The sequence below is a fragment of the Vanessa cardui genome, chromosome 16 (assembly GCF_905220365.1).
Source record: "Vanessa cardui chromosome 16, ilVanCard2.1, whole genome shotgun sequence".
Classification (NCBI taxonomy): domain Eukaryota; kingdom Metazoa; phylum Arthropoda; class Insecta; order Lepidoptera; family Nymphalidae; genus Vanessa; species Vanessa cardui.
The window spans coordinates 10,264,852-10,272,538 of NC_061138.1; positions in this window are offsets into that span (position 1 = coordinate 10,264,852).

A 7,687-nucleotide genomic window follows, 5' to 3' on the forward strand; every position below is an offset into this window, starting at 1 on the left:
TAAAAAATATCTGTCATAATTATCAATGTCTATGTAACTTAATATCATGTCAATGTCAATAAATGAATGAAATGCATAACTGAATTATTATTGCATATTTTATATGAAACCTTATTTAAAATATTTGGGCATAGATATGTATTAGTTTTTTCACGTGAACAACAGTAGACGTATATTTATATTGAATCATTTTGTCGGTAGTGAAAAATCTCTTCTTTAATAAATGTCGAATGTATTTTGTGCCGCCTTAATAATTAATTGAAAATTGTTTACTGTATTAAAGTACAAGGTTTTTTTGCGCGATATTTTTTTAACTGGTTCTGATCTTACTTAGGAATTACTTTTGAAGTTAGAGAAAAATATGTATTGTTGATATCAAAGAGATTACAATACGAGATTTTTAAGGCGCGGGGATAATGAGAGAACACGAAATTATAACCAATATTTGATGTTGAATGCTCGTCCAAACCTGCCGTTTGCATTTTGCTACTGCAGACTACTTACTAACAGTCTTTGAATAGTGTATCATTATTTATGATACAAAAATACTCCACTTAACTACTGATCCACTTTAATTTTACGTACCTTTAAAAAATTCTAATTTTTAATTTCCAAGAACAGTTACGTTGACGTTTAAGTCGCCATTTTTTCACACTCTAGATTTTAATACAATGCTAGTACCTAATTTAAAATAGTGTGTGTGCAATTTACAATCTGTGATTAAGTAAAACTTAATGAATTTAAATGTTTCCTTTTCTTTGTCTCTTTGTCGTGTTTCCTTTTCGTTTAATCTTGTTTTAAATCACTTTTTATTTCACTTTAAAAACAATGAAAATTAATTCGATAATAGAATGTCTTATGGCTAATTAAAAAAAAAAAAGAAATCAATGTTGGCTTCCATTCAATTTTATTCCTTATATTCATTGAAAATCTTTGTGACGTTTATATTAACAATGGCGGTTATGCCTTAGGTCTATAGAATGGGCTAAAATTTAGGTATATTTTTAGCCAGAAAGACTTAGACATTGAAATTACTAAGAAAGGAAAGTATGAAACTTAAAACAGTTAATTTAGGTGCACTTTTTATAAGTGATCCAAAAATTGAATTAGCTTAATTTGTTTAAGTATGTATACTCAATATTACTGTGTTCCGGTTTTAAGGGTGAGTTAGCCAGTGTAGTGTAACTACAGTCACAATGGACATAACATCTTAATTCACAAGGCGTGACGCATTGACGAGTAAAGAATAGTTAATATTTAGCTATAACATAAAATAAGTTCACCTACTTGCCTTAGAAAAATTTCGTTATCACGAAATATTTAAGTAACAATACATACAAACTGAAATGCATAAGGTCTATATAGTTGTATTGTTGTATTCTTTACTCATTATTTATAGTGTTTCGAATCCGGTCAGAACAAACGCGTTCCGTTATCAAAGATCCGGCACGTCTTCTACAGAACTCCGTAAAAAGATGGGATGTTAAAGTATGGTAACTAGTATCTAGCGTCACCTACCGCAGTAGCACGAAAAACTTAATGGCAACTCAGCGATTCCACACTCGTAGTTCGACCACGCTTTTTGCCGCTACTTCACGCAATCTCATTATGCTGTCGGGAACTCACACGATTAATTAATTATTTATGGCTTATTAGAAAATCAGCTTAGCGCCCGGATTGAAGCTCGGATGCGGAATCAATCTGTGTTTAACGGTTCTATTTTTTGTTTTAAAATGATATATGATGTTTATGTTGAGTTTGTAATAGTTTTGAAAAATGTTAAGGTATATTACGACACAACTTAGATGTAGCATCGGCAAATTCAATAAAACCGATGACTGCATGTTTATACCACCAATAGAAATAGCTCGCTATCGCGCCATTCGACGCTGTTCCTCGCTATAGATTCAGTTCATTCCGACAAAGAAATTGCATGTAAATCAACGTGTCAAATTGACGAATATATTAGGTCATATGATATTACAAGTTATTACGTTTGTGTACAGATCATATTCACATTAGAAATAGATATTAATAATTTGGGATAGCGTACTTAATTTAGATGTGATCGGTTTTACGAATTTTGCCGATGGTACATCTAAGTTATGTCGTACTATACCTACTACCTATATTACATTTTATAGCTCCTTGTTACAACTATGTAACTGCTGTATGATGTTAACCCAACATTCTTAAGCCAATCTATAAATGTAATAATAATTAAATATATATTATAAGCTAAGATTATTTATGAAAAATTAATAGTAAAATCTCTTGTCATTCCGATTTCCTTGTAAGTGAATGGCATGCATTTAACTTGTTTTCCATTTTCGTAATAATTCATCTCAATTTTCTTACACCTTAGATGTTCGAGATGAAAGTTTTAAATTCAAGTTAATATAATATGAACTATCAAGGTAACAATCTACCTAAATAGATAGGAAGATTGTAGATGGAAATCAAACAAAAGCATATACTGTTACTATGAGGAAAATGTTTAAGTATAAATAAAACGTAGTAGTCGCTGGGAAAAATCTTAATGTTTTTGATTAGTATTAATAATATTCGACAGAACCTACAAATTATGGTTCTGTACTGGATAGCCTAACAAGAACGTAATATTAGGAACGGTTCGGTATTTAAGGTTAAGCGTAATCATTTAACGATTGTTGCGTTCGGAGATTATTATTATTATTATTTTTATGGAATATGTTGGCGGACGGGCATATGGGCCACCTGATGGTAAGTGGTCACCATCACCCATAGACAATGACGCTGTAAGATATATTAATTATTCCTTACATCGTCAATGCGTCCCTTGTGCCTGAAGTTACACTGGCTCACTCACCCTAATTAATAAGTATAATTTATTCTATTATTTTATAAGTAAAATAATTTGGTTATTAAACAAACTTAAAACAGTTTCCTGGCTAGCATTCTTAGATTATAATTTCAATGAAAATATTTCTGCTCCTAGATGAGTAACAAAAGTTTTTTGTTTTTGTATTATACTTGGTAGTTCTGTAACCATAACTATGTATGTCATACATATTTTTTATAATGTTTGTCAATTTATGATGGATTGTTTGTACAATGTTCGTGTAAACCGATAGCGACAAGAATAAATAAAAACTGTTAAATTGTAAATACTTACCCACGATACCCAGTATGGGTTCCATCGGATATATCAAACTTTTTATGTCGATATATTTTTTTAATTTTCTGTTTTATTTTGCGATGGTAACATTTAATATGAATTTATTTAGTATGCTTTACAATATTATTATGTTATTTATCCAAATATCAAAACGATCTAGATTGCCTTAGCGATAATAATGTTAAATATCATATTCATATCTATAACTTATTATTAGTACCACGACTAATATTAGTGTATTTATAAATATATCAATTATTATATAATAAATATATACGTAACCACAAAGTTAAATCTCTCTACAAGAAGGTAAGGAAGGTAGACTTAACAATAATATGCAGGTCGTGAAATAATTATTAGAGAGGGATCCATTTGCACAAGGACTTGATCTCTTGTTTTTTAAATGTCTCATGTTTATTCTTGGCGGCATTTAAAGTACAATATTACAAGAACTTATTAACATACCCTACATTCATGATTTAATTAAGATCTATTAAGAAGCACAACTTCGTTCGAAGCTTTTCAAAATAAGAAGTAATTCGTTTGTTGATGTAAGGTATAAGTTTGCTTTATAATACATTCCATTATAGTATATCATATTACGCATGATTTACGCAAAGAGAAAATGGTGGATATTAATTGTAAAAATGTTTTTTTTGAGCGTGGAAAACGATGCACATTATAAGTTACGAAAAAACTATTTTTACGGAATGCGGAAATTATACAAATCTCCACTAATCTATCCACAGAAACTAACCACCAAAAAAAAGATTGACATCGGCATTTAAGGCTTATTAAGGTGTAATTTTTTAAGCTTGTAAGATAATTTAGTATAATCAGACAATTACAAAAAATTACGAATTCTCTGTACATATAATCAACTTCGTGATTAGAATTCGTCACAAGAATATGTATCACGATAATTTAGCTATGATTATTCAAATAAGTCAAAGTACTAAATATTTTCATTTAATTGTATTAAACACGATACCTTTCGTGTGGCGCCGGCTTTTGTATCCGGAGACACGCATGTGGTCCAGTTGACAGTTCTAATCGAGCATTGAAGACATAAGTAGGCACAAAAGTAGATAAAGTCATGTTTTTGTATCAACTAATCGTTGGAAGGTCTCCGCATAAGAGGCAAGAAACTGGTTCGTCGTTTAAAACGTCTCCTTATATAGTTCTTTTTTCTTAATTATGCATTTACCGATGAAGAATGTGCAAAGAGGTTGCGATAAACAAGTAATTATTCGAGAAATAAAAAATATGGCAAATATAAGGGTACAAACAAGCTATATTTAAACACCATTTATAGCATTCGGAAGTGATTAGTGCATTTCAACTGCATGTTAGATGCCACGTGAAGAATGGCTTCGGTATTCCTTGTTAGCTTACAATTATATTTATCTTTTAGATCCAATTTTGTATTTTAATTTACTATTTTTTGTCTTGATGTTGACAAGTAACAGTGCTTGAATTTGCTAATACTAATCAAAGAATACTTTTTACGATACATAAGTCGAATAAATGTTTAATTAAATTTAAAATGTGTTTAAATAAAACTAGTTATAACGGATTTGAATCGCGTATATTAATTATTTTTGGCATCCCGCCGTTTCGAGCACATTATAGCGTTAACGGGTAGACTAAGGTCTATTTGAGGAACAAAAGAAATATTATTTACAACTACCGCCAACGATTTCTCAATGAAAATGTGTTATCGTTAAATTTTAGACGACAAATAGCCAAAAAAATCGGACTACGAATATATCGTAATTGCCTGCATTTGCGTCATTGTTGATGCTATGAATTTTTTTTTATTGTTTTCACTACTTTACCCCATGGTAATCACATTTGTCGTATTTTAATTGTAATACAACTTATATGATTAAAATACTATTTAATTAAATGTTTACGGTAATACCTTTAATTAATCGCCTTAATAGAATTGTTAATCAAAACAAGAATGCAAATATCGAGTAATAATAGTAATGTAACAAAACATCGCGATATATATGTCACCGTAAGATTACAAAATTCGTTAGATTACAATCTGTGTGGTCAGATTGTAATCTAACGAATTTTGTTAAACTGTTGAATTATTGTAAACTGTGAAATATGATTGCAATTTCACGTATTATTTTTCGCTATAAATACACACGTATGTTTAAAAAGTAAGAAGGCCTCCTCTTCCATTAAGGAGAGGGCTTGGAACATATTCCACCACGCTGTTTCAATTCTGGTTGGTGGAATGCACATGTGGCAGAATTTCGATGAAATTAGACACATACAGGTTTCCTCACGATGTTTACCGCCGAGCACAAGATGAATTATAAACACAAATTAAGCACATATAGTGGTGCTTGCCTGGATTTGAACCCACAATCATCGGTTAAGATGCACGCTTTCTAACCACTGGGCCATCTCAGCTCTACATATGTTTAGTGGACTGAAGTTAATGTAAAAGTTTATATCAGCGTTTAATAAAGTCAAGAGCGACTTCTGTACATGAAATATTTTTCCAAAATAACTATCATGGTCAGGGGTCGATACTGATGTCAAAAATGCAATCAGTAAAATTTTTGTCTGTCTGTCTGTCTGTCCGTATAACCGTTATAGAAACAAAAACTACTCGACGGATTTTAACGAAATTTGTCATACTCCTGAGCTGGTTATAGTATACTTTTCATCACGCTACAGTCAATGGGAGCAGAGCAGTGAAGGGAAATGTCGGAAAAACGGGCGAAGTTACTCCATATTTTAAGCTTTCGTCGCGTGTACAACCTTAATGGTTAAAGCTACATAGAAATTGTGTAGTACGGAAATATTCTCCTTAAAATTATATAAAAAATATCCCTTGACAGCCTTTGTCTATCTTTTATGGTTGACTCACAATAATACGTGTCACTCCCGCTTAGTAGTTCGAAGCTTTCTGATTATATTTGTCTATTCCGTTTATATATACATATATATTACACTCTCAATCATCCCAAATTAAAAAAGTTAACAGTATTAACTATTCTTTAAAAAAGAAGCATAGAAATCGGTATAGAAACACCAAATTTATACATGAAATACGCTAATAATAAAGCTATCGCACGTAATTGTTGACATCACCATCCCTCATGACGAGAATCTCGTGAAAGCTGAGAAAGATAAACAAATAAAATATCTTGACTTAGCTCACGAGGTTGTCGACATGTGGGATGTGGATACAGCAGTTATTGTGCCGATAGTTGTTTCAGCGAATGGCCTAATGGCCAAGAGCCTCGACCAACACCTTAAGAGGCTCTCGTTAGGTGGCTGGATCAAGGGCCTGATGCAGAAGGCAGTACTCCTCGGCACGGCTCGTATTGTGAGGAAGTTCCTCTCTCTGGAGCCCTGACCACCGGTGGCTTGGACCCTGTTCCCGCCACTGGTTGGCCTCTGTATTTTATATTTTTAAATATATTTTATATGTTTGTATTTTATATTTAAAAATGTAACATTATATGAGTGAAAATAAATAAAAAAAAGCTATCGCACGTAAATACTAAATCTATACTAAGTATATAAATCTCTAGAGTCTGTCTGAACATTTATTTTTGTCGTAATTCGTCATAAGTATTCTTTTTATGATTGACTGACATAATTTTTACAATTTTTGACAATTTTGTCTATCTGTATGTTCTGCTATAACTCGAGAACAGATGCACCGATCTTTATAAAAATTGGTATACAGGAAGAACATGTGCTTGCGCAAATGATAGGCTATCTATATACAAAAGAGGATGTGTTTGTATGTGTGTCATTGATAAACTCAGAAACTATTTGATCGATCATTAAGATTAAATGAATAAAGAGATTATGTTATCCCCATTGATGTAACTCGCCACCAGGTAGCGCTGCGATATAAATTTATATCTACACCGTTCAACCGATTGTCATGAAAATTAGTACGTACAAGTATTATTTCACGGATAAAGTGATTATTTCATCCGTATCATTAAAAATGACCAACAGATGGCCCTTACGATTATTATGATGCATTTCTATGACGATCAACCGATAAGTATAAAATATGAAAGAGAAATGAAATTCGTTGATCACCATTGAATCGAATAATTTATATAAATAGAAACCACCATGCCATTGAAGAAAAAAGAAATCTGAACATCAGCAATATGCATATGTTGCTGATGTTCCGATTGACGACAGCGTCATCCAAAAGAGCTACAATAGAGTTTAGAAACAAATAGAATCCGAATTTTACCTTGAGAGTTGCCAAAACAGTTATTCAACGTAATGATCAAGTTCCAGATCTTCGAACAAGCATCTTCATCAAGAGATACTGAAAAAGCGAGCCCAACGACTGGATGATCAATGATTAAAATAGACTAAGTCAAAAACTAGAACCAATCTCAATAAATCCCGATGTGATCATTGGTTCAATGAATATAGTATGCCCATATTGTCACGCTATGATGTTTAAAATAAACTGCTGGTATAGTGCTACTCCACTGGCAAAATGTATTTACCACAACTGGTTGA